This window comes from Pseudopodoces humilis, chromosome 4 (genome assembly GCF_049639895.1).
Source record: "Pseudopodoces humilis isolate 2021_Gansu_Grassland_sample_001 chromosome 4, ASM4963989v1, whole genome shotgun sequence".
Classification (NCBI taxonomy): Eukaryota; Metazoa; Chordata; class Aves; order Passeriformes; family Paridae; genus Pseudopodoces; species Pseudopodoces humilis.
The window spans coordinates 14459783-14486074 of record NC_142203.1 but is presented as its reverse complement, the minus strand read 5'-3'; positions in this window follow the sequence as shown (position 1 = coordinate 14486074).

The window sequence follows — 26292 nt, the reverse complement described above, 5'->3', positions numbered from 1 at the left end:
ATGAGCGATCTCCTGTTTGATCTGAGCAAAGGCTTGTTGTTGTTCAGGGCCCCAGTGGAAATCATTCTTTTTTCGGGTAACCAGGTAGAGAGGGCTCACGATCTGGCTGTACTCAGGAATGTGCATCCTCCAAAAACCTATGGCACCTAGGAAAGCTTGCGTTTCCTTCTTGCTGGTGGGTGGAGACATTGCAGTGATCTTATTGATGACCTCAGCGGGAATCTGACGCCGTCCATCTTGCCACTTTACTCCCAGGAACTGGATCTCTCGAGCAGGTCCTTTGACTTTGTTCTTCTTGATGGCAAAGCCGGCTTCTAGCAGAATCTGGATGATCTTTTCCCCTTTCTCAAATACTTCCACTGCTGTGTTCCCCCACACAATGATGTCATCAATGTACTGCAGATGTTCTGGAGCCTCACCCTTTTCCAGGGCAGCCTGGATCAGTCCATGGCAGATGGTGGGGCTGTGCTTCCACCCCTGGGGCAGTCGGTTCCAGGTGTACTGCACTCCCCTCCAGGTGAAGGCAAACTGAGGCCTGCATTCTGCTGCCAGGGGAATGGAGAAAAATGCATTAGCAATGTCAATAGTGGCATACCACTTCGCTGCCTTGGACTCCAGCTCATACTGGAGCTCCAGCATGTCCGGCACGGCAGCACTCAGAGGTGGAGTCACTTCATTCAATGCACGATAGTCCACAGTCAATCTCCATTCTCTGTCAGACTTGCGCACAGGCCAGATGGGGCTGTTGAAGGGTGAGTGGGTTTTGCTGACCACCCCTTGGCTCTCCAGCTCTCGGATCATCTTGTGGATGGGGATCACAGCATCTCGATTTGTCCTATACTGCCGGCGGTGCACTGTCGAGGTGGCAATTGGTACTCGCTGTTCTTCCACTTTCAGGAGTCCTACTGCAGATGGGTTCTCTGATAGTCCAGGCAAGGTGTTCAGTTGCTTAATGTCCTCTGCCTCCACAGCAGCTATTCCAAAAGCCCACCTGAGTCCCTTTGGGTCTTTGTAATAGCCATTTCGAAGGAAGTCCATGCCCAGAATACACGGGGCCTCTGGGCCAGTCACAATGGGATGTTTCTGCCACTCCTTCCCAGTCAGGCTCACCTCAGCTTCCAACAGAGTCAACTGCTGCGATCCCCCTGTCACCCCAGCAATGGAAACAGGTTCTGCCCCCACATGTCCTGATGGCATTAGGGTACACTGTGCACCAGTATCAACTAAAGCTTCGTATTTTTGTGGCTCTGATGTGCCAGGCCATCGGATCCACACCGTCCAAAAGACCCGGTTTTCCCGTGCCTCTTCCTGGCTAGAGGCAGGGCCCCTCTAGCACTGGTCATCCTCTCCTCCCTGGGCATACATGCTAGAGGTTCCTTCAAGGGGATCATCCTCTTTCCTGTAATATCTGGCAGTTTGGTCACGGGAGGTTGAGGCTACCTTCACTTTAGTGGAACCTTTCTGGTTACTGGTTCCCTGCCTGAGTTGACGCACTCGTGCTGCCAGGGCAGAAGTGGGTTTCCCATCCCACTTTCCCGTGTCTTCCCCATGGTCACGTAGAAAGAACCACAGCTCAGTTCGTGAGGTGTACCCTCTCTCTCTAGCTGGGGGACGCTGGGCTTGGAGTTTTGGGCTTGTGACCCGCACTGGTGCCATATGGGAACTGCTCTTCCTCATCTCTTCCCTCATTTCCCTCATCTCCTCTTTGAGTTCCTTAATCACAGCAGAAATCTTAGCCTGCTGCGGGCCATGGACCATACTGTCGTAATTTCTAAGCCTGGTGGCAACAGAACCCACCGTCTCTCGGCTGTTATCAGCGTTAATCAGTGCAATATAGGTGGTGTAGTCACGTGGCCCTAGATTTGCCAGACTCCACAACATCTGCCCAGTGCACCTGACTTTGTCGGGGTCATTATCATGCTGTCCACCCCTCCCAAAAAGGACCTCTAATATCGCCACTTCTCTCAGTTGTTGGATCCCTTCCTCAATGGTTTTCCATTCCCTTCTATGATAGTGCTCTTCCATTCTCTCTCTGTGGACAAACCTCTCTCTTACACTCGTCAAAAGCCGCTCCCAGAGGGAAAGGGGCCCTTGCTCCCTGACGAATACCTGATTCACACCTGAGTCCTGGGTCAAGGGTCCCACATTCCTTGCCTCACCACCATCCAGCTGCACGCCTGTACCCATAAGGTCCCAGACCCGAAGTAACCAGGTTGTATAAGGCTCACGCCCCCGCCTCACAATGTCTTTTTGTAACTTACGGAGACTGTCATATGTCAGAGACTCAGTGATGATTTCAACTTCTGGCTCCCCTGTGGGTTGTGAGGGCCCTCCTTTCTTATCCTTATCAACAGGGTGCTGTGATTTCATCTTAGACTTCCTGGTTTCCACAGGGGCAACAGCTGCTGGCTGTGACTGCCCTTGTGGTTCAGCTGGAACCTGGACGGTTGTAACGTCTGTGGGTTCCACTGCTGCACCATCAGACTCTCCCTCTTTGGGGCAGGGGGAGGGTTTCTCAGCAGCTGAGGAAATGCACTCCTTTAGCATCTGGCCCATCTCATGCATCTCCTTCACCAGAACCCCCACCCACTCTGGGTGGTTCATTTCTGAGGTGGGCTGTGGGGCAGGGGCAGGCTCTAGAGCAGCACCCCCTGTCTCCTGGGCTGTGCCAGGCTCTGGGGCAGCACCCCCTGTCTCTGGGGCTGTGCCACACTCTAGAGCAGCACCCCCTGTCTCCTGGGCTGTGCCAGGCTCTGGAGCAGCACTCCCTGTCTCTGGGGCTGTGCCACGCTCTAGAGCAGCACCCCCTGTCTCTGGGGCTGTGCCAGGCTCTAGAGCAGCACACCCTGTCTCTGGGGCTGTGCCAGGCTCTGGGGCAGCACCCCCTGTCTCTGGGGCTGTGCCAGGCTCTGGGGCACCACTCCCTGTCTCTTTCCCTTTGTCTCTGAAGGCTAAGTAGAACAGGCCTATCAGTACCACCAGCCACTTTAAGATGTCATTAGCATTCAGAGAAGATTTTAACCCTTCGAAAACTGGCGGGGTAGGCCCAAGGAACTGGGTGAAAGGTTGGGAGAAAATTTCCCCAGCTGTCCCTTTCTCCCAGTAGGTACCATTATTATAGTAACCCAAAAACCATCCAGTTAGTGTGTGACAGCTCTGAATCCATGAGCCCGCCGTCCAGAGGACGTTAAACATCCATGAATTCCTCACCTTATCAACCCACAAAACAAGCTGGATAATAGCCACAGTAGCCTTAGTTATAGGACCCATATTTAAGTAAGGTACAGCAAATGGGAGAAATATAGCTGTGACCACATGCCCCGCGAACCTGGGTAAGCTCAACAACATGGTTCTACCTAACAAGGTTTCTAAATCCAGCACACAAAAGTTAGGTTATTGAAGAACTGTTATTCCTTTTTTGCCCTTTTCCTCTCGAGCCCCACGTTGGGCGCCAAAATCTGTCTCGGTTCTAGAAGACAGGTGTCTGCTAGGGAGAGCAGGAGCCTCCCTCGGGATGAAAGAATGTAGACCCCCTCCCTCCGAATTATTATAAATTTGAAATCAAGGGGCTTTCAGGCAGAGATCTGGGGATAGGAATAACAGTTCTTTACTAGTATAACCAGGCAAACAAACAAACAATAACTACAGCAATAACAAGAACACAGAACCAGGGACCCCGAGACAGCTTTCTCGGCTGAGATGGGATGGGGGAGAGGTTTAGTTTTTCACAAACCCCTCGGGCAGTCAGTCCCGGTGCTCCTGCAGGGCTCTGAGGAACAGTCGGCTGGAACAGCAGGGACAAGCTGAGATCCTGGGCTGGAGGATGAGGTGTATCAGCAGCTCTGCGGCGGTGGCTGCCACACGTCCCGGCAGGGCAGGGGGTGCGAGGCCACCAGCCAAGAGGGGAGAAGGAGAAGAAGCAACTGCTCCGTCTGGGTGATGGCGAAAATCCCTTCTCTCCACCGCAGCAGCTCCGCGACCCAGCACACGAACGTCCTTCCCCGAAGCCGGAGAAAAACCAGCTAAAAACTGTCCCCACCCTCCTTTTCTGCCCCCTTCCCCCCCCCTGGGCCCGGCTACTCTTTGTCCGTTGTCAATCACCCCTAAGTACCGGTAGTTAGGTTGCCCCAGCACATAATGGGTAAAAATTCCCCGGGCAGGCCAGAACGACAAAACAAACAAAAACAAAAAAAAAAAGGACACCTAACCCTCAACAAGGAATTAAGAGGGAACCAATGCCTGAATTTCAAAATATCTACTAGCATTATTGACATGTTTTCTCCATTCCACAATTTCCCAGAGACTACAAGGGGATTTGAAGAATCTGCTGTAGACTTTAAATAAAAACTTCTCCAGTCAGTGGAGAAAGATGACCCAGTTTTAAGTGTGTCCTTGCTTTGAAGCATCTCCCACATGCAGGGTGCAACCAAAAATAATAAAGGCCACATAACAAGCAAACAAAAAAAGGCAGCAAACAAAACCCCTCTAAATAAACAAAAAAAACCCCTGAAGTTATCACTCTGAAAGGAGTGGGAAAACCGCACATTTCAAACTGGGTTTACTTGTTTTAAAGCACATTTATGTGATATTTATGTCATGGATGAACAAGCAGATAGATTTTTATAGCCTGCAGGGAGAGGATGGTATTGACTCTTAAGAATTAAATGTGAAGGACTGGACCGCCTTTGCCTGATGGCCTGGCCTGACCCACAGAGTTTCAGGAGGCTTGCCAAGGTTGTTCTGTAGGTGAGGAGAACTAGCCAGGATCGAACCATGACACAAAATCTCATCTAGGTTTCTCGATCACTGGAGGAAAACTGAACTTCATCACCCTGTGAGAGTCCCAGATCAAATAAGAGCATGTAGCCATGATGTAGGTCATTAGAGAGCTGAAATTGCTCTACAGAGAAGGTAAGGAGGACTGTGAATTTTGTCTCCTCAGTATCAGTACTGATGAACCTCAAGTACTAGACCATTCATCACAGAGGCAGTGGACATCTGGCTTTTCAGGACATGGGGACCAGCAAAGCAAGCAGAGGGGGCTGCCATTTGCTGCTCCAGCAGCCTCCTACATGTTTCTCCTGTAGTTAGAGTGGGCTGATCACATCCACGTTGTTCTCAGAGATCTTCAGGAGATTTTCAGAAACTTCACAGATACAGACAATCTTGGGTAGGCAACCAGAAACTTCTCAGGCTTTCATGTCCAGAAGCAGCTCAGCCTTCTAGGAAATTAGTATCTCCTGCCCCCAGACAGCATTCTGCCTGTGTATTGCATAAGGATGAATGCTTTTATAAATGGTTTTCTCTGCTGCTGGTAGATTTGAACTGAAGGTTGAGATTGACTGTGTAGGTCAAAAGAGTGTGACCATTCGTTCTGCTGCACAATCTCTGGAGCTCATGCAAACAGAATAGCACAGACTTAAAGCTGACAAGAAAAGAAAAGAAAGCAAAAACCCTAAATGTGTTGGTTGTGGAAAAAAACCATGGTGCTTATGATGCCCTGGACAGGTTTGCTAGAGATCAGTTTGGAAACTTGATGAAATCAAGTGAAAATATTTTTGTTGGTTCTAGTGGGATTTGGATCATTACCAAACAGTTTAAGGCAGCTAGAAGAGGAGATGAACTAATACATGTATATTATACATGCATAACAAATATAACTCACTAACATTTATAATAGCAGGTGTGAACAGAAGCCCATTTCGTTGGTGTTCCATACTGGTCCCCAGAACCCTGTGGCTTCTCTGGATGTGATCCTGAGGTTGCGGACTGCAACATATGGTGAGAGAATGCGTGGCATCCAGTGAGGCACCAGAAGAACAGCAGGACCCGGCTCCATGAACACTCCTTAAGTCCCCTGCTGATGGCTTGAGAGCCAGTGAGACCCCTGCCTTAGAAATGAGGACTCAAGAATACCTGGTAGGAGAGCCAAGTTGAGAGTGCCTTAGGGGCATGGGGAAAAAGGGCTAATGGAGGTGGGGGAGCCGAGAGACGCTGAGACAAACATCTAACATCATCCAACGAGATGTATTATGGATGGTTTTATTTTTTTTATATGCATGGGAAGGACCTTTATGGATGATACTGACATTATGGACGATTATGGCTCTTCCTGTGGACTGTTTTTTGGCTTCTGTGAAGTCCCTCATTTTTTTTGGTGTATACCTCCCTGTATCTTCCCCTCTCCTCTGTTCCTAAGGGCAGGACAAAGGGTGAAAAAATGCCAAGATGGCTCGGGGCTGTTACCAACCCCCCGTCACCCCTGTGTCTCTCTGCCATCCCATCCCCTGTTTTCCTGAAGGCAGGCAAGGGACAGAGAATGTCCAGAGTGATGCAGGTCTGCTGCCGTCTGCCCGCTGTCCCGTGTCGTCCTTCATCCCCTGTCTTTCCATATTCCCTGTTCCCTGTCCGGGAAAGTCTGTCCCGGGGCCCTCCTCCCCTTTCTAAGATGGCGCTGGCCACATGGCCTGGGATCCCTTTTTCCAGTCTTGCTCCTTCTTTTCAGGCCCCTAACTTTCCCTTCCCCCCAGTAACTCTAGCTCTGGTTCCGCCCCTTTCTGCGGCTGCTCCACCCCTGGGGGCTGCCCCTTTTCCATCGTGGGCAACACCCCCACCGGGGAAATCAAAACTGTAACCTGAGCTCCAAAGGCCGGCGCTTGGCCAAGAACATCTGAAGTGCAACACCCGTATCTTCAGGACCAGAGCCAAAGCTGAACACTTAAGAACTTTGCTCCTCGTAAGAGGAGATCAAAAAACTGCACGCTTCCTCAAAGAAAATGCAGAACTGGAAGAGACAGAACAAAAAAACAAACCCATTATGTTTGTATTAACTACCATCACTGTTTAATTTGCCCGGCTGCAGTCGAGATTTAAGTGGTTTTTTTTAATTTTGTTTTTGTTTGCTTAATGTGTTTCGTTGTTGAGTTCCTAGTGTCCCACAAAGCAAAGTGGGTGCTTTGTGGAGGAGGTGAGATCTTATGGTGTAATTTTTGGAAACATTATAAGCTCCTAATTAAAATTTGAAGAAAAAAAAAGAAAAAAATAATTTAAAAAAAGGAGCAGTTGTGTTGTGAAGTGGCTCGGGGAGGCCAAGAGTTAGTTTCAGATAAGCATTGTTAAAGGAGAGGCATGGCTGTGGGCCATGTGTGTGAATTTTGACCCCCTGTGTTGGGGGATGGGTATGTGAGCCCTGGATGGAGTTGTCCCACCCCAAACCCCTTGTGAGGAGCGGCCCAGGAGTTCTGATTGGGTTTGAGTCCCTGGGGGGTTCTCCCTTGCTGTGTTTCTAGTGGTCCCTGACCCTAAACTCCACCCTCAAAGGTGGAGACCCTCAAGAGTTCTGTCCCTCAGAAACCCCTGCTCGGCCTCTGTTTGGGGCTGTTCTGGACCTGAGTTTGTTCCCATGCTGAATAAATGAACAGAAGCCCGTCTCGTTGGTGTTCCATGCTGGTCCCCAGAACCCTGTGGCTTCCCTGGATGTGATCCTGAGGTTGTTGACTACAACACAAGTGACCATATTTTGCTTGGAAAAATATGGAAGAAAAACCTCTTGATTGAAGTTTTTATGACACTCTCTAACAGAAAGGAATAAAAGCAAAAACACCAACAAAACAACCATTGTACCTTGCGAGCAGCATGTGAACACAAGTGTTTTTAAACTTAAAAAGTTAGTATTATTTACTTTCAGATTTTATCCTATAAAACAACAAATAACTACTTTAACTCCATGTTGACTAACTTAGTGCCATAAAGGTAATTTATACACACATAAGCTCATGTAAACAATGTTTAGGTATTTTTAAAATTCTGCTTGTTGACTACGGCAATACCGTACAAAGTAATGGAGGGTAAAAGGATATATAAGGGCTTAGGACTGAACTGACTCGTTGTACTGGTTTTGCATGGCCAGGTTTTGGTAGCAGAGAAGACTACAAGGATAGTTTCTGTGAGAACTTGTTGGAAGGTTCCCATGTCTAATGGAGCCAATGCCAGACAGCTCTAGGGTAGACCCACTGCTGGCCAAGGCCAAGCCTATCAGAAATGGTGGTAATGCCTCTGTGATAACGTATTTTAAGAAAGGGGAAAAAATACTGTGCAGTCATAAATATGCTCAGATAAGAGCAGAGTGAGAATATGTGAGAGGAAAAACTCTGGAGACACCAAGGTCAGTGAAGAAGGAGGAGGAGCTTCAGGCACTGGAACTGGGATTCTGCCCATTGTGCAGTCCATGATGAAGCAGCTGTGCCCCTGCAGCCCATGAAGGTTTATGGGGCTGCAGAGAGATCCAGCCACAGCCTGTGGAAGAGCCCAATAATGGAGCAGGTGAGCCTGAGAGGAGGCTGTGAGCCTCTAGGAGGCCTGTGCTGGAGCAGATTCCTGGCAGGGACCTGCAGATCTGTGGAGAGAGGATCCCACTCTTGGAGCAGGTTTCCTGGTAGGACTTGTGATCACATGGGGAATCCAGGCTGGGGCAGGCTGTGCCTACAGGACTACACACTGTGGAAAGGGACTCACACTGGAACAGTTCATAAAGAACTGTAGCCCATGGGAAAGGCTCACACTGGAGAAGTTCGTGCAGATCTCCTGTGGGAAGAACCCCATGCTGGTAGCAGGGAAATGACCCCTCTCCCTGACCAGTGGCAGGAACAACATAACTCCCCCCTTCCTGTCCCCCTGTGCTGCTGGAGAGGAGGAAGTGAGCCCAGGAAGGAGGAAAGGATTGGAGGGAAGGTGGTTTTAAGTTTTGTTTTACTTCTATTTCCTGTTCTGATTTTGATTGGTAATAAATTCAGTTAATATCCCCAAGTCATGACCATGACAATAATCTGTGTGTGAATCTGTCCCTGTCCTTAGCTCAAGCCATGAACACATTTTTGTATTTCCTCTCTCCTGTCCACTTGCAGAGGGGAGTGGTAAAGTGGCTTTGGTGGGTCTCTGGCATCCAGCCAGGGTCAGCCAACCACACCAATGCCATTACACCCTCACAGAACAAAATCCCCATTTGTGAACTCTACCCTGCATGGGATTTCAGAAGGTCCAACTTTCAATGAAAGATAGTAAACCTGAAACTAGCTCCAGTTTTAGCATAATTCCTCTGTGGGTAGTTAGATATCTCAAAAACATGCACTCAGATTACTTCCTCATTTCATAATTCAAGAGCATGCCTTTCCTCTGACTTTGCTTTATCTGTGATTTAAAACACAGAATATCAAATATTTTAGTTAAGCATCCGGTTGCTTTCTTTGATGCCTTAAGTTTTAGCTTTCATATTTTTCAGATCCTGCGCTGCCTAGGTGTGTAGTTCTGAGCTTCATATTAAGTGTTAGTGAGCCCTCTTCACAGAGTAGGTAGACAAAACAATTCCTTTTCCAGCTTGACACCAAGGACAATCGTTACAAGTTTCAGGCCCAAAAGCATAAGCAATGTTAGACTGCAGAAAACAAGGATGGGACTTCATCATCTGAAGCTGTAATTGGACAATGAACCCCAATATGCAGACAGACCTAACTTACAAGAATGTGAGACCTTGTGACCAGTCATCCATTTTGTGACTGTTTTGGGTCCATCTTGGGTGTAGCCCTGGCCAGGCTCTTGTCCTGCCCAGGGTGTGCCCTTTAAGGCCTTTCAATAAATACCTACTTTATTCTTAACTCTGTCTAGCCTCTGTTCTAGGTCAGCCTCTCAAGGCATCATCTTAGCAACAATGTATTGTAGCTAATTCTCAACACAGACATGGTCCGATCACCTTCCCCCTCTCCCTTTATAAAAATCTAAAGAACAGTAATCATTTGGAAAAATAAAGAACTACACACAAGCTGAGGGCAAAGAGAGGAAGCAACAACGAAAAAGAAATATGTTTTATGTAATTAACAAAGTTTACCTCCTGAAAGGCTTTTAACTAGCTAAAGAGGAATCTTTCCACCTAAATACCTTTATTTACACTTTTATTTTTGTATTATTATATTGTTATTGTTATATTTTTATTTATTTACAATTTCATTTTTGACAGAATAGTAATTCTTTTCCAGTAAAACAGAAAATTGTACTCAATCTCAATCATCTGAAAATGTTTTCTGACCAAAAAGTTAAGAAAGTAAGTTGCTTTTTCATGTGCATGAGCATTCATAACACCTCTAAAATAAAGTTCATATGAACTATGACAAGAAGAAAATATAAACAATTTATAAGATAATAAAAAGATTAGCCCATTTGGATGAATTTCAATTAAAATCTGTTTGAAGAGAAAGGGAAACTGTGGTTTCTGTATATTTTGCGTAACAGAGGAATGCTATTATATCAAGAAAAAAAGTTGCAATTCGTACGGAATAAACAATTTATTTTTAAAAGTTTAATAAATCAGCAAAAATATACAAAGCTTTAAATATTGCAACTAAAAATTTCACCCAAAAGAAATTATGTTAAAAGAGGTACAGAGACTCCATTGTATATCCTGGCATGTATAGATTACCTTGCAACAAATTGAGTTGTATACGGTGTAAGTGATACCTCAATTGCTTTCTTTTTGTTTCAACAACTACTTGGAGGATGGAAAACTAAAGGTTAAAAATACCCTGTTCTACACAGCTCAAAGAGTTACTGCAAATTAAACATTATTTAAAGAAATTATCAAAAGCATGAGAAAGATTTCAAGATTTTTTTGGTTTTGACTTCGATATATTTTCATAAGGAAATTTGAACTCATGGAGGAAATACCAAAATAGGCAATTTTATGAGATTTAAGAGTAGCATCTGTTACAATTTTAATGCGTTCACTGGTGAAAGTTTACCAGGATTTCTGATGAGAGGCTGTCTTTCCAAAGCTTCTTTGTTCAGAAATACTACTGGTTTTATAGCATGTCTTGAACATAATATATTATAGCATTTTTGTAGATTATAGCATTATTAACTATATATTGAAAGTTTGATTTCTTTTTGATAGTTTGTTAGTGATACTACATTTTTATATTATTCCCAGTATTTCACAGATTTTTTTTCCTGGAGCTGCCTAAATACAAGCAACTCAAATCCCTGGATCAGAGCAAAGTTTTCATGCTAAAAAGCTAAGATGCTCAGGCATGAATTCAAGATACATGTTTCAATTAAAAAGTAGAAAATGCACACAAAATGAGCACAGAAGCTGCAGGAAATATTTCACTTTTATAACCCTTTTGCCAAATTCCATCACAGTTTAGCTTGCTGCATGTTTTGCATCCATGAACTAGCACTCAACAAATTCAAACAAGTTTTGCTCGTGATCCTTAAAATCCTTTTAATCTGTTTTCTGGAGACTTTTTTTTGTCTCCCTATCATGCTTTCTGTATATTTCTGGTTCATTGGGCCAAATGGTAGAGGTCAGTCACATGGAAGCTGTTGCACAGTAGTTCCCTAATTCCCCTAGCTGTTTGAGCTACGCTGGCTCAAAAAAGAGTGCACCTTAGCTTTTCAGAAAAAGAGAAATTGAAGTCCACCTGATTTTTTTAATAAAACTGGACATGCCCCAACTTTTCATTTTAGACCATCTTAAAAAGGCACTTACACTGTAATTTCTACAAGAAGAGATGAAAATAGTATTTTTCTCTGATGTCACATTTATTCCTATTTTTGTGCTCTTTTCCATGAGAGCACGCTGCAATTTTGCTATTGATACCAGATAATAGAAAAAATCATTTTTCATGTATTATAGGTCAATTAGCATGCTGTCAGTTCTAAGTAAGCAAACAAAAAATTACATAACTGTGAGAAAATAGGTTTTCGTGGATCTCTGTTCCCTAAATTAAATTTCTCCTTAAGGCAAAGCTATCCTCATCCATTTGGCTGGTGGATTTTTTTGTTGCACAGACAGCCTGTACAACATCCTGAGCATTTACATGCTCCTTATTTTCCTCAGTAATATGTTTATTTATAATTTGTATTTGACCTGACATAAGATTCTATAATTAATTTTCCAGGTGAGATTCCTTGTGATGTTTCATGGCCAGATCACTGAAGCCTTGTGAGTGAAGGACTGCTCCTCTCCAACCTGGCCTCTGAAGGAATACTGTCATCCTCAGCAGGCTGGATAAATACAACAATTTTTTTCACTTACTTTTTACTTTAGGCTTCACAATTTCTTCTTCTCTTCTCAAAGAGATGTCCAACAGCCCACCGTCTTCTGTTCTTTCTCGTCCTCCTGGAGCGAAGAAGCCTTAATTCCCAGGCTATTCCTGAACTGGATCTATAGATTTTAACAGAGGTACTTCTTGTCCTCAGCACCTGCTAGAGTAGACTGATGTAGGAAACCTGAGACTCATATAGAAAACCTGAGTTACATGTGCATCTTTGTTCTGGTAGGATGCTCAAAGTATGAGGTCATGTTCTTATTCAATGCATTTACGGCAATGTGAACATAACTGAGAAAAGGTATTACTCAAAGAGTCATGTCCCACAATTCTGACTGCAGTGATTTTTTCAGGCACCCATGAAAAACCATTCACTCATTCTCCTCTGCTACAGCTGAACAGTGGGGGGGGAGAGAAAAGCCAAAAGGTTCATGGGGTGAGATAAGGATTAGGAGAAAACACTCTAACGGCAAAACAGGCTCGAAACTTAAACAAAATTTATTAACAGAAGTAAAAGAGGATAATGAGAACTAAAATAAACCTTTAGAACACCTTTGAACCCCCCCTCCCCCTCCCCCCAGCCCTTCTTTCCTTCCCACAACAGGGCAGGGAGACAAAATATGGGGTTTCTTGTCAGTTTGTGACTTCTAAAAATCTTTCTTTGCTTAGGGAGAGGAGTCTCTTCTGTTATATCATGGGTTATATCCTTCCCATGGGAGACAGTTGTTAGTGAACTCCTCCAAGGTGCTTCCAATTTCCAGGAGTAGCAGTCCCGCCCAACCTGCTGTAACGTGAGTCCTCCCACGGGCAAAGCAGCCTTCTCGAGCTACATGGCGTGGGTCAGTTTAGCTCATGGGGTGTCGTTTTTAAGGATGACTTGTTCCAGGTTGGAAGCAAGGGTTCTCTTTCTCTATCTTCTCTCTCTCTCTCTTCGAGTTTCCCACTAGATTGCAGCTTTCCAGCATCCACGCACTCCAGCTGAACACCTTTTCTCACAGGCTGCGAGTGGACCTCTGCCTCCCCCCATGCACGTCACGAATTACAGGGAACCAGTTTGTTCTATTCTAGTCCTCATCATGGCTTGTAGAAGAATTTCAGCTCCCGGAGCACCTCCTGCCCCTCCCTCCTTTCAGCGATTTTGGTGTCGCCTTGTTCTCCTCACGTCTCCTCGCCTTTTCCTTCTCTCTGACTCGGGAGAGAATTGGTGTCCGCAGGTTTGTCCGTTCTCGAGTTCTGTCCACGAGAGGTTCTCAGAGGGTTTAGCAGCGCTGCAAGCTTGATCCTGGCCAGGCTCCACGTCGGGGAATGGCTCGTTGTGCCCCTGGCTGCTGCCCGCCTGGTCCCCGCAGCTCTGGCTGCATCCAGCGGCTCTCTTGGTGCCGGGCACCAGGACAGAGGAGCCGCCGCCGCTGCCCCTGTGCCCTCAGCACGGCCAGGCAAAGGCGGCCAGGCAAGCGTCGCCCATGCAGGCCACGCTGAGACGGGCCTGGCCGCAGGGGCCTGGCCGCGCCGGGAAGGGCCTCGGCGGCCTCCTTGACAGCCCTGAGAGGAGGGGAAAAAAGGGGACTTCCATGTGGTTTTTTCTTTCTTAAATAATGTCATCACAGAGGCAGCAGCAACTACTTCAATTGGCTTGGCAGCATGTCTTCTTTCAGAGCTAGCCCGCAATTGGCTTTGTCAGGCATGGAGGAAGCTTCCAGCAGCTTCCCACGGGAAAAAATCACTTCCGTGGCTGGTGTCTTCCTTCCTCACCAGAAAATCAACTATGCAAAAGCAACACAGTGTGCTACACCACTATTTGCTATTTCTTATTGTAGGAGTGGTTGGTTAGGAAGGAATCATGACCAGACAGGTAAGGCAGGGCAAAGTATGTATTTCCTTGGTCTTTACCCAATGCAGGGATCCCATGGGACAGATAGAGGTCATTGAGATCATCTTCAGGCCGATCTAAGTCATACCAAAACTATTAGTCTCCAGACAGTTTGTAGCTGAGGCTGTGGCAGGCTGCCTCATATTTTATTCTAAATTTGCAATCGCTGCAGTTGTGGAGATCACACCCAATTGTTTTGTTTGAAGAAAAGCTGAAATAGGAAGTGCCATTCAAAAGTGTGGCTTTGAAAGAATCACTGCTCAGGTAGTAAAACAGCACTACCCAATGAATTAGGAAAAAAGACTGGAGACCTGAAGTCTGCTCCAGGATAGGGAGAGACAGACCATTAGGATTTGGATGTCTTCCTCTTCAGTTTTTCTTGAGTAAACAGAGGAGTTTTTCCCAGAGAGAGTTGAGGTGATTAGATGTTGAATTACTCTGTACCAAGAATCGGCCTGGAGAGCAGTACAAGAGGGTGTTACGAACAGCTGAGAGTCCTCCAGAAGCTCCATTCATCTTGTGCAATGACTGCTGCCCCTCTTCTCCAGTGAAAGCATATCGTGAGCCTGAAGATGGCAACAGGATAGGAGCAAAGGTTTTAGTAGAGCAAAGATTTTACCAAAGAAGACAAGAGCATAGCAACAGGGAAGAACATGACTGGGCATGATGGAAAAGGAGAGGAGAACCCCCAGTGGTAGGGGCATTATAACTATGTGCTCTTTAAGCTCCCTTCCAATTCAATTCATTCTATGATTCCATGATTCTAAACTTGATGAATCCTCAAGTGGAGTCAACAACAGAAAGACATGAAGCTGCAGAAAAGGCAAAAAGACTGTAAAATCAGCACTTGAACAGGGAACAGAAGCACAGTTATTCTACAGATATAACAAACAGAACATTTGAAAAGACATGCAGAAGAGGGAAATTACTTGGCCTTCGTAATTCCACGGCAAAAAAACCATGAAACTTCAGAGGCAGTAGAAACTTCAGAGACTTCAGAGACAGTAGATTGTGTTTGTGATCTCACAGAAGGCAAAAACTAATGATGAAATGATCAAGAGTTTACAGTATAAAAGACCCTATAACTGTAGACAATAATCCAAATAAATGTTACACAAAAGTAAACAGCAGATGCACTGCGGAATTGATAGATACTGTCAAACTCTAAGTCTTGGGAAGGGCACAAATGAGGGGCAGAGATCAACAGAGGAGAGAGATTTGGTGCGGAAGATCACAGAGAAGGATGGGTTCCAAGTAGAAGTGAGGTTGAGAGCATGTCACTGGAGTAAGGTATGAGAACCAGCAAACTATTTTAGAAGAAATGATAATAGAAGGAGTAGGAAATAAGAGGCAGCAAAATGGAAATGGTAGCTGACTTGATTAAAACTAACAAAGGAGATATTGGAGGACGCAAAGGGGGTGAGAGAAGTTAGAATCAAAGAGGAGGCACAATAAAAGATGTGTAGTGACATTATCCACAATGGAATACAATCAAAACAATTAAAAATAATTTTTTACAAAATTATATTTTCTGATGGCTTCTGCAACAAATATTTTAATCCAAGTCACTCTTTTACATTAACTGAAGATCACAGCATCTTAGTCTTGATTGACAGATACATATCTGAGACAGACACGTTGTCAGAGGTACTTAGAAGGCAGAGATGTTTGAGGTGAGAGTGGAGAATGGCTGGCTGAAGAACTGAGCACATTGGCCTGGAACTCTCAATTTTTTTAAAAAGCTGCCGAACAGTTTACCCTTGTTAAAAGGACATAATTAAAAATATATGTTTTCTTTTGAAATGCTAAATGTATGCTAATTTTTAACACAGCCTTTAAAATTAGCCTTATTCTAGGATTGTTACCCTATGCTAAACTCAGATCTAGTATGAGATGCAAAATAATAGAGAAGTCTAGGTTGGAAGGGACATTTAGAAATCATCTGATCCAACCTCTTAGTCTTTAAATTAGGTTATGCAGGGCCTTATCAAACTAAGACATGAATATTTTCAACAAGGTAGATTCTACCACTTCCCTGAGCAAATTATTCCAATATTTTAGAGTGCTCTTAGTGATGTTTTTCCTCTTTCCAGGCAGCAGTTTGTACCCTTTCCCTCTTGTCCTGTCACCATGCATCATTGTGAAGCAAGAACAGTTTCTCCTCCATAAATATCTTTTTTTGGATAAAAGATTCTTTGATCCTCTTAACTTCATCGTCCCCTGGCACAGCAAACACAATTCCTTCAACCTTTCACCATATGCCAAGTTCCCCAGCACTATAATCATCTTGTTCCCCCAAAACTGGATCCATTCCAATTTTCCAGTGCCTCTCAAAATTTTTTAAAATCCTTTTGAATGTGAAAATGTGAACAGATTGTCTCCTGTGAGTTGATGAAGGAAGGATGCCTTTGTATCCTAATCCTAATAATCCTTTTTGATATCTCCAGTAGCCATCTGCTTTATCTTCCTTCTTACCATCAGCTGTGAAAATTCATCACTTCTCCATGTTCTTTCTGAATATTTTCTCCTCTGCAAGCACAATGAACCCAGGTTTCCTGGCACTGAGGTCCCCTCAGTGTTTACTTGCATCAACATACCCCATTCTTTACTCAGCTTTGTTTTGCATGATGATATTCAGCCAAGAGGAAGCATGTGCTGGGTCTGATGAACAACATGATAGCTTCCTTATCTCCTAAGGGTACAAAGTGCTTCTTTTCTTTGCAGAAAACTGTTTAAGAGTTTGAGAAATAAATTCTATTACACTTGGAAGAAGATTCCTTTCTCAGAAGGTTCTTTATTGGATAAACATACAAATGTTGGTGATCCATGAGAATCAGAAAGTAAAAGGTTAAAGGTGAAAGTAAGAGAAGACAGGAGTAGTAGAATTCTAGGCAGAAAGCACCATCTGCCTTCATAGCAACTAAGGAATTGTCAGCAAGGATCCAAAATGATAGTTCAAGAAATATGATATCATGGGACACTTGCGTCTATGATATTAACCACGATCTACTGCTTGTACTGAAGACTAAAGAATATGCAGAAACCAGGGAAAAAAAAAAAAATAGAAGAAATGGAAGATGGGGTCTTATTCTAGCCTTCAGCAAGACTTTGTAAAATTTCATTATTGTCAGAGCTGAGATTTAGTAGTAAAAACCTGTGCACTGGGTACTTGAGTGAAAGCAGGTACTCTGAATGGAAGTAGGTTTTCTTTACAGGTTTTGGCCATCTTTGTTTAAGAGGGGCTGTTGTTGCTGCAATTAAACACAAAATGTAATGCCAATGTGTTTACAGGGCTATTTCCCAAGACAACTGAATACATTTGTTCCCCATATTTTAAAACAGATATGAAATCTAGGTTCAATCAACACAAGGTTGTCAGCCCACAGAGGAAACAAGAAGTGATCTGAACTAGATAATAAAACAGTTTAACTTTGAAACTAGGAACTGTGTATACCTGGAATGAGAAAATTACATTTTCTCATTCCAGGTACACACAGTTATAGGAATAACTGAACAATATAGGAAGAACTGAACAATACAGAGTTTCTTCTTCCTTAAAAATGTGTGGTCTTACAGGGAGAGTTACACCACTTTAGTAGGCACACCATGTCAGAGATCTTCAATGCACAGACACAGTGACAGTGTTAGGCAGTTCTTAAGCCAAAGAGGGACTTACAGACAGACATGTCCTAGAACTCGGAAGAAGAGAGTTTTCAAGGAGTGTAGAAAAAGGCAGTCAGGGTGACTGCCCAGGGAACAAGAATGAGGGTTTTTTTTCTCTAGATTCTAGGAAAAAAACAGCAATGAGAGAAGAATCATGTGAGAGAACTGGTTCTATGGCAGAAGAATTCCCATAACTTCTTTATTCTACGGACTGCCAGCTTTGTGATGAACCTACACAACATATCTGTATTAAAATTGTGCCAAAGCAAAAAAATGTAATAAGGCTGAAGGTGGAGATGTGAAAGGAATATATTTAGTGTAAACAAGTGTGAAAAAGAAACAAAATAACCACTTTTTACCTCCAAAACCAAGAAGTAGTAGATTCTGCCCCCTACTCCTAATAGTAATTTACAGCAGGTTTTCCATTTAAGTCTTAAGTTACCATGCAGTATGAGTAAAAATGGGAAAATTAGACTTTACTGTGGTACTTTCCTAGATTTAACCTGCAATCTTGCAACTGCTGTACTCATTCAGGTACATGTATCTATATTTATACTGGTGTGGGTATGAAGCCGGCTGGGTGGGTGAAACCATGGAAAGATTTGGTGCATATGAAAATATCTCAGGATTGTTGGTAGAAGGTGAATGAACAGTCTTCAAAGTGAGGGAGTCTGTGGCTTAGAAGCTCACTGTGTAGCAGAAGACACTTAAGGTAGTCTGGATATAGAAGCCTGATATTCTAAATTAGACTTCTGCAAGGACTAAGAATATTTGACTGTGCCCTTGGGTCATATCCATCTAGTATTTTTAGCAAGCTATGTAATTGTCTTGGTTTGAAAGACAGGTGTCTATTAAGGAAGGCAGGAGCCTCCCTTGGAATGGAAAAACAACACAAACCCCCTGGCTCAGAATGACTGTAAATTTGAAATGAGGGGTTTTCAGGCAGGGACATGAGAACAGCACTATCATTTCTTTGCAGGTGTGCACAGGCAGGCAAACACAAGAGCGGCTCTGCAGGGCCCAGGCCCAGAGCCCGGCCCCAGAGCCCCTGCCCGGCCGCCCGCGCGCTCCCCTCGCTGCACTTCCGGGCACGGCCGCCAGGGGGCGGGAATTACGCCGCGCCGGCAGGGGGAGCTGTGCCGCGGGCGCGGGGAGCAGGCGGTGATGGCGGCTCGGCCCTGTCGGGAAGGGCTGGCAGGGAGGCTTTGCTGCACGAACCCTGGGGCAGCCGGGCCCGCTGCCCGGCAGGACTCTCTGGAGCGCCGAGCTGGAAGGGCACGAACGAGCAGGAACCCCGGGGCGGTGGATGAGATGCGTGCGAGGCTGTGCAGCTGTAGCGGGAAGCAGCGGAGGCTCGGCCGGCAGGGCTGCGGCTGCAGCGGGCGAAGGCTCGCAGCAGCGCCGGAGAAGCGGCGGGGGCGGAGAAGCGGCGGGGGCGGAGCAGCGTCGATCCAGCTGCCAGGAGGGCAGGGAAACACAAGGCCGGGATCCCGGGGCTGTCCCCTGAGGCACCTGAGCAGATGGTGAAAAGTCCCTCTGAGGAAGGTGTTAATAAGGGCCAGGTACAAAGGTCACTCTTAGGAGCACAGCTCCGCTCACGGTAGGAGAAAGGCAGCAGGAGACGGAACCCTGCAGTAGTGACGAATTCTCACAGCGACAGCAGCCTCTCTCTTCTCTGAAAGCACAGGACAATAAGGGGCTGCACCCAAGCCCGTTTTCCCAGTCCCAAATCTCTATCTCTGCCGTACAGGGGAAACCTCAGGTAGAGAGAGAGTGACCAGCTGGACCCTCCTCTGAGCTCTGACCACTTATTTTGTCTCTCTTAAGTATCTAGTCATTATTGTCTCGCGGCAACACTCATGGGGAAAAAAATCCTTCAGAGGAAAAAAAAAAAAAAACCAAAAGGAGAACTCCTAAAACCCAACAATAATGTAATGTAATGTATGACCACAAATAGTTAGGGACTGCTTGGGAAAGGAGTTTTCCCATCTAACACTGCAGTTACCTAAAGCTTGCCTCTGTGGAACTACATATATCACCAAACAGTAGAACAAATGCTGGGACACCCTAGCTGTGCTGGGATTCTGCTGTCCTCCAAAACAGCATAGATTATATAGATTATAGATTAGCATGCGTGAACATGGTGACATGTTTAATGTGCTTGTGCTGACACGCCCAGAAAAGGCTGTGAGATCTGAGATTTTAGCCCTCCATGTCACTTATTTGCATGCCATTGTCTGAGGCCATCTGGAGTGTGCATGAATTCTATGTATTTGCCACAATAAACAATACAAACAAAGCTCAGATACACAATGGAGAGTTCACCAACTACACAAGATTTTACATTTTTTGCAGCAGTTTCAGAGTTTCAGTAAAATGGAATAAAAAACATGGGATCAAAGGGGGCACTGGATCAATTTGCAACTACAACTGAGAAACCTGGGATCCATAAACCAGTGAATGGATCTCCCTCATCCATATGCAGGCTTAGATTTCCACTGTTCTGGGAGTATATCCAATGACTGTCCTTAAATAACTGCAATGCAAGTGTTATTCAATAGAGGTCACTAATAGCTACAAGAATTTGCATTATTTTTAAGTCTTTCAATTAAATGTCGAGTGATTTCTATTAAAAGTCAAAAGTGGAATTGCTAGGAGAAAATAATGAAGGTTCTTTCTTTAGAGCAGTGTATCTTTTGGTTGAGAGAAAAGAATGTCACACACTGATAGAAAGAGAAGAATCCCAGGTGAGTAATGCAACCTTTACTTCACTGAGCAATAATGCTTCACAAAAATTCTGTGAGTCTGATTCAAGTTGTGGGTCATGTGTATTAAATCATCCATAATTCTGCTAAGTTACACCGGGGTAAAAAAAATCTCTTACATACAAAGAAGGAGCAAACATGCTTACAAAGGGCAGAAACATAAAGAAATTGAGTAGAAATCCAATCTCCTGAGAGATTTTGATATGCAATGTTATTTCATAAGTAATTGTAAGAAAATTCTGATGAAAATCTGCCATGCCATTCATCTCACTAGAAAACTTCATTCCTGAAACAAACCAAATAACAATTTTCTGTGAATAAAAAGCAAGTGAAAATGTTCACAGATATTTTGTATTCTTTCAAAATAATTTATTGTGAAATATTTGAGATTTTAATTTCTTCTGGACAATAAACACACCAAATTAACAGACAACTTGATCATAATTTTATCTTAAAATGCATGTAAAAGAAGATTGGTGATGAATGTATTTACTTCTTCATCTCACATGCTGTATGAAATAATTTCAGCAGACTCTGCTTACTGCTAGATATTATGTTACCTCCAAAGTCAATTTTCATCCACATTATATCTAATATGCAAAGGGCAAGGAATATTTTCCTGTATTGGACAGATCAAATAATCAGTTAATGAGTGGAACACCAATAAAGAGTCTAATGGTGTGTGTGGTACATACATGGAATTACAGGATTTGTAAGTTCCTCCAGAGCATCAGCAAACCTGACATTCTTCATAAATTTCAACTTTTTTTTTGCTCTGGCACAACCTTCCTTTCTCTTTAAAGTGTTTACCCTAATAAAAACCTAAAATTGTATCCTGCTGTTCTGCCCTATGCTTATTCTAATGTAAATCGAGTGTTAGTCCCTCCAAGTTTAGTTTTACCACAGTAAAAATGTTGAAAGGAACACTGAAACTTCCCTAAAAATATTTTTTTTCTCCATCAACATGGCAAGGACCTTTTTGGAAAAAAGATAAATTCACATCACTGATGTGAATCATCATCAGTCAATCATCAGTGATCAGTTTTATATTAAACATTAATATAAAAATAATGCATTTCTAGGTATTTCTAAATAAATGTGATAAAATATATCTATTCAAAGTTTTATCTTTGAAATTATTCTGCAAGGAAAAGTGAATTAATTCCAGTTTCAACTAAAATTTTCTCATAGGAAGGGAAATTGATACAATAAATTGAGGGAGCTTATTGTTGTTGTTCTCCAGTCTTTGACTTACACAACTAAAACTGTTTCTTTGAGCTCATCTCTTAGTGCTTGTGCTTAATAATCTTTCAGAAAGTTAAGGCTTCCTTTTCAGTTTTGTGTGTCAATTTAATATGCACTAGCTTAACTAAGAAAATTTTCAAAATGTATTTTAGAGGGACAAACAAAGCAAAATCATGAATTACTGAAAATATTTTCTTTCTCCACCCAGTAGAAAGAAGAGTCTCAGGCTCAATGAAAGATGAAAGAAAAATGCACATGAGTCAATTACAAAAAAGAGAAAGTTTCTTTGAATGAGGAAAAGCTGATTGGAATTAAGATAGGCTTTGTTCATATCTGCAAGTTACATGGAGAGTACTTTTCAGTGGAACAGAAAAGGGGGATTTGGGAGTGTTTGGCTGCTTAACGCTATAGTGCTTCAGAGCCCATGTGAAAATTTGCTGCTAGCTATTAATCATCATTGTGTCTCTGCAAAGAAGCTGTTAAAATGATGACTATATATCATTATATTCCCACTGTAAGTAACGAATCAGAGTGCTGGGAAAGCTGGATAAGAGCGGCTGACAAACTTTTAAGCTGTGGAATCTATTTAAATAAATTTCCATCACATTTTGAGATTTTCACTGGTATGGGAATCATACTTTAACATGAAACAATATGCAATGTTCATGGGTCCTGGTCTTTTATTCTGTCTCTGAGCCTACTTTCCAGGTCAGCTTTTGCCAGTGCTGACAGCACGCTTTTCTCATAGCCTCTCCTTCTCATAGCCTTTTGTTGCTTTCAAGTTCAATTTAGCACAATGAAGTTGTTATGCATGACAGTTTGGAGAGCAGAATAGGTGGTGTCTGAGCCTGCTGTGTTGCTACAAAGTGGGCTCATTCTCTGCAAGCCAGCTCAGTTACTGAAGCCTTGCTGGTGGGACACTGAAGTGGACTTCCAAATGTTCCCATCCTGATGAAAACAATTAGCTTCAAACTGCAAGAAGCCGGAGGGGTCACCCTTTCTTTCAGTGAGACTGCACCATTTAATGTGCTGCAGCGGATTTCAAATTCATGTTGATTTATCCTGTTGTACTCTTCTTCTATGGTCTTTATTTATAGATGTGTAAAGCAAGTGGGAAAGTTTGAGTCTCATATGGTTCAGGAGTTGTATTAGAAATCTAAACCATTGTTTTATGTTTATTTTACGAAGTACTAGACTTGAAACGTGTCACTTAATTCTGTTAGGCTGAGCTGCCTAAAACAGAGCCCTGAGGTTCCTCAAACAGAACCTGAAAGTGTCTCTTCTGCTAACCATCAGCAACAAGCCAACAATAAACAACCCCAAAATGCTCAAGATGCCAGCACAGATGTCTGTTACAAGAATACTGAAAAGAACTGAAGACCATTTACAAATGGAAAGTTATGCAACTATTAAAAATAAGTTAATTTTGAGCCTATGTTGAGGTGATGCAAGCTGCCTGTTCTTCTCAAGCACAGCTGGTTGTGTTCATTGCTAAGAACCTTGTAGACCACTGAATTCAGTGGTACAATACAGCTGCTACTTTACAGGATAAATATTATTTTATTTTGGCATTAACTTCGCTATTGACACAATGATAGGTTTCTTATTCTTCTTTACCAGGCTCTGGTAGCACTGCTATGACAAAACAAGACAATTGCATACTACTTGACTTCACACTGCTAAGAGCTAGTACCTGTTTTTTAGATTCCCGAGTAAAAAAGACTCTGTTGTCTTGATTATATATATTGGTATTTACTGGATAAACCCATCAAATAATTCTCATTCTAGATTAAAACTTACAGGGAAAAGTGTTTATAATAATAATAATGTTTCTACCCTCTTTGTCTATTGCTTCCCTTTCCTCTCCCCTCCTATTTTCTTCCTTATTTTTCTGTTTTAAATCAATAAAGGAAAAAATAAATAAAAATAAATAAAGGAAAAAAATATTATCAAAATTCCTCTTTTGTAATCTGCATGGTTTTGTATTTTTAAAAGGTTAAATTATGCCATGAAGTCTTTTATGTCTTAAAATTATTTCTATTTATCAAAGAACCAGATAATGTATTTAAAATACCTAGTTTTGAACAACATAAAATGCATTTATTACAGATTAAAAAAAAAATTACAAAATCTGGACTGATTGCAGTTTGAGTTTCAGATGTCTATTTTTTCCCTACTGTTTATTAACCTTCCTTCAACAGTGCATGAGTACAACTTTGTGTAATTAGCAGGCTACAACAAAAATTAAAATAATCAATACTACATTTATGTCTAGATATCAATTTATTGGTCAAAAAATGATGATGGAATAAGAATATTTGACTTCTGATATAATTTATTCAAATGTGTCAAGACAACCTTAGCTATTCCTAACTATTGGATACAGAATTTTTTCCCTGCCACTCATTCATAAAAATGCCAGATGTTATTTTTGCAATATTGCCACAGTTAACATTTCCTTATTCCATGAGTGATCTCATGTGAAGAACTTGTGATACATTACGTATGTAGGTGTTTACTTCTTATTTAAGTAGAGGAGTATAATGAGTTGCGTAAGTGAGGAGGCAAGTTAATCTATTGAAGAAAAGGTTGCCTGAACCAGCCTTTAAAATCACAAGAAAAATCCTTGCTTGATGAGGTTTAGCCCAGAAATATGGCTTTCTTGTACTTCTTCAACCACCAGTGATATAGGTCTCAGTGATTTTATCAGTAGAAGATTTAGGTCTACAAAATGGAAAAAAGCCACTGAAAGTAAAGTTTTCACAGGACAAAATGGAATACAAAAAGAAAAGAAAATAGGAAGAACCAGAAGAGCAACACAGCCTTGAAGCCCATTTAGTCCGATTACATGACCACAATAAATGAGTGTCTTAAGCAAAAATGTATGTCGCTGTGTCAAAAAACTAAGACCCTAATTTTAGTCTATGAAAATAAAGTATTTAAATTCTCTAAGTCACTTTTGTAATGACTTTGTTGTGTCATCGTGGCCTCAGTGGAAAAGACAAATTTTGCAGGAAAGTTCAAATCTCTTATGAGGCTGACATGTTAAGAAATGTTCAAAAATTTGAAAGCTTCCCTTTGATCCTCTCAGTTGAGTTAACAAAAGATTTTATATCTCCTATAAAGCTCTTTAGGTGTTTCAGGAAAAGTTTTACTCCTAATTATCCTGTTTTTATAAAAATTTACTCTTGCAAAACTTACTGATGCCAATAGGAATGGCTGGCTTCACAACACATCATACCAGGCAAAATCAGACTCAGGAGTCTTGAGAGTTTTGGTATTTACTAGCGTGGCCTTGTAAATCATCCAGAATTACAGACACCGATGTTAGAGTAATATCTATACTTACTCTAGTTGAGTATTGTTGCAATGATGTAATGTATTTGTGTTTGCATGCACACACAAAGTGGAGGAAATTTTTTTTTGCAAAAAACCTTGCTGTACTGCACTGATGCTCTTTGCTGTTGTGCTGTTATTTCATAGTTGTTTAGCATTGCTTTCTCTTTTCTTATTTTCCCAAGAAACATAGTATAAAAAGTAGTGACAGCAGATTTATCCCAGTCCAAGACCACTGCTGCCCAAGCATTTCTTGGAGTAGAGTCACTATGTTGGCTAAATCTTCTCCCACAAGCAAAGCACAACATAGCGGTGTTTCCATCTTCATGGGACTCAGAGGGGTGCTCCTTGTAATGAAATTGATATTTTAATTTTCTGTTTTCTACTGCAGAGTGAGTTTGGGAGTAATGAACCATGAAACATCACTTTGGCAATGTATTGGTGTCCTCACAAGAATATATGATTTATGCCTGGACCTTTAAGGGCACAGGTTGCATCGAAACCCATAAAGTTGGAAACTACCCAGGAAACACACATGATTCAGATTAAACCAAATATCTGGTAAGGCTGAGTTGAAGAAGTTGATTAACTCATTCTGGAATAATGAGAACTCAGCCAATGCCTAAATTCAGACATTGAGTTTCTTACAACCTGCAGGACATTGCTGGCTTCATCTATACACCAAAATACATTGGCTTAGAAACAACTGGAAGAAGGATGAAAATATTCATTTAAACCTGTTTAGCTGCATTTGGTGTAGTGTGATGTGAAATCAAGTGTTTATGCACTTGTCAACACAGGGAAACAAACTTGGGAGCTTTGGATACATGACCACGATTGACTGCAGTAACTCTTACTGCCTGTGACATACAAGGGAAAGACCACATAAACTAAGTGGAATTAAATAACCTCAATTTTATTTATAAGCATTGCAAAGGAATCATCCACTACTAGATACTGTATCTCTAAGGAATAGGTGGTTTCTCTTTCAGTTGTACATTTTTTGACAAGTTAAAGCTGGATGTCTGTCTGAGCCATAACATTTATGTGAGTTAGGCCTCTGGTTATCATGTTTGTCCTATGATGGCTGTGACAGAGACAAAAAGCCTGTCAGCCAGAGCCAGGTCTTTCTGGCCATCCCTCATCTTGCCATCTCTCCTGACACTTTGCCAGGTGTCTGATCTGGTAATTTTAAAGATTGCTAACTGATGTAGTGACAACTGGGATTGTAGTTTGCACTGGAGATCCAGATTAAATGATTGAGACCTCGATAAAATCTGGCTGATAAAGTGTAATGCCAATTGGAGGTAGATGG